This window comes from Frankliniella occidentalis, unplaced genomic scaffold, assembly GCF_000697945.3.
Source record: "Frankliniella occidentalis isolate FOCC.00 unplaced genomic scaffold, Focc_3.1 Scaffold2208, whole genome shotgun sequence".
NCBI classification, from domain to species: Eukaryota; Metazoa; Arthropoda; class Insecta; order Thysanoptera; family Thripidae; genus Frankliniella; species Frankliniella occidentalis.
Window position 1 is genome coordinate 1 of NW_026269295.1, and position 2,247 is coordinate 2,247.

Here is a 2,247-nt window from a genome sequence, read left to right on the forward strand (position 1 = left end):
TCTCTCTCTCTCTTCTCTCTCTTCTCTCTCTCTTCTCTCTCTTCTCTCTCTCTTCTCTCTCTTCTCTCTCTTCTCTCTCTTCTCTCTCTTCTCTCTCTTCTCTCTCTCTTCTCGCTCTCCTCTCTCTCTCCTGCACGCGGAGTAAAGACGCTGCTGCTGCCTGTCTTGTCGCAGAGGACTGCTATGCCACCCTCTCCATCCCTCATTTTCCTCCTCTCCGGCTGAGGCTGACTTGTATGTGGCTCCAGTTTGACCTCCTTCTGAACCTTCGTCCCTTACCCCCTTGTCATTTGCCATTCAGTGCCGCTATTTGCGACACTTTACGGAAGCAGGTCAACTGAATCTCTTGTTGTGGCAGTCGTTCTGGCCAGATTTCTCATCATAATGTGCAACGTAAAAAACACTTTGAGTGTGGTTTTCTTCGTACATCGTCTAAAGCCCACTTTACTTATTGTTTCTCGCGCCACGCCTCTCTTCCACGTGGAAAATAACTCGCTCCGTCTCTGACTACTTCCGACTCCGTCACTCGCGTCGCGAGTCTACACAGCGCTCGACACGCGTGTCGGGCGGGCTTTCCTACCTGGCCGTTCGCAGGCGCTCCCGAGCTTGCTTGGCTGCGCGTGGGGTTTGAGCGGAGCGGAGCGAATGTGCGGGTCCGGGTGGGCGGAAGGGAAGAGGAGGAAGAAGTGGAGGAATCAAAGGAAGGGGAGAGTAAGAGGAATAAGAACGAGGAAGAACAAAAGGAAGAGGAGGGTCAGAGGAAGAAGAACCAAAGGAAGAAGCGGTAGTGGGGAGGGGGGGCTTTGCTGGCCGGCGATGTGATGTGTTCGTGTATGGCGCCGGGTGCCGGGGCGGGCCAAGGCGAGGCTCGAGGAGGATCGTGACTGGCCTGGAGATGACGACTGGAACACTTGAACACCCTCAAATCTGAGCTGCTCCCGCCGCGCGCTCGCGCCCGCCGCGCGCCCGCCGAGAGCCGTTTCCACTTTTATTTCCTGGCGCTGCTGCCGCTGCCCGTGTGCGAGGGATGGGGCTTTACATCCGCGTTAGACAGTCTGCGGCGCGCATGTAGCCGTCGGCGTGTGAGCCGGTGCCGTCGCCTGCGTCACTGTCCCCGGGCCGCATTTCCTCCTCACTGCTGGCAGAAAAACAGCATATAATTGTGAACAAAGCCGCACAGTTGTCTGGAGCGTGGTTTTCCGTAGTTCCCACGGCTCAGAGAGTACTTACGTTATTTTCAGATTATTCAGCGTAATGCGGAAGCTCGGCGCCTGCGAGATACGGGGTATACCACCCCGCTGTACACGCATGCACGGCAGGCAAGATATTGCCTACCCGTCAGGCGCTATGAGAGCTGCACGGGTAACCACAAAATCTGGACTTTTAAAGCTTTGATATGTGGAAACAAAATAAACTGGCTTTTCTATATTTTATGAGGGGCATTGAGCACGTTTTGTATTCACGGTGGACTAGAGTGCGACTACAGAGACTTGCCATGAGAGTGCAGCGTTACGTAATTTATGTTGACGGTTCGCAAAGCAGACCCGCGTCATAAATGCGGGGGAGAGAGGCCGTTGTTGCGGGGGGCGGCCGGGCTGGGGTTGTGCGGCAACGACCGTTTCATTTTCTCCACGCGACTCGGAGTAAAAGGGAAATAAAAAATAATAAAAGTCCGCCGGGTCTTTTTCGCATATACGCCTCTTTTAGACGTTAAAACACAGCCGCCGCCGCAACCGCAGCTGCCGCAGCGCGGAGCGGGCGGACGACTGTTGTTATGCGGCTGCCCGAAATAAGAGGCATTATTATGAAAACTCGCCCGCTCTGCTCTTCTCCTCCCCCGCTCCGACTCGGGAGAGCAGAGCGGGATTAAGCACAAGGAGGCTGCCGCATTATTTGTCTCGCGATTAAGATTCATTCCGTCCGCCTGGGCCTCCCGCATATATCATTCATTAGTGAGTGCTTGCTGCTTCCCCCCTTGGGGGGGCCTGGGCTGCGGACTCGCCCCGCTCCGCCCCGCCGCGGCTCGCCTCAGGCGGGGCGGAGTACCATCTGTAGAAAATGGATGCCCCTCGCCGCGCCCCGCCACGCCACGCCCCGCCACGCCACGCCACGCCACGCGTGCATTCGCCATGCACATTGTGCATGCTGCGCACATCACGGACTGCGCCATGAGAAAGAGCCGCCTGCTGTCATGGGGCCGCTGCAGTTGCGTGGGCCGCGAGAGGCGCGGGCTGGAGGCCGGGGGGG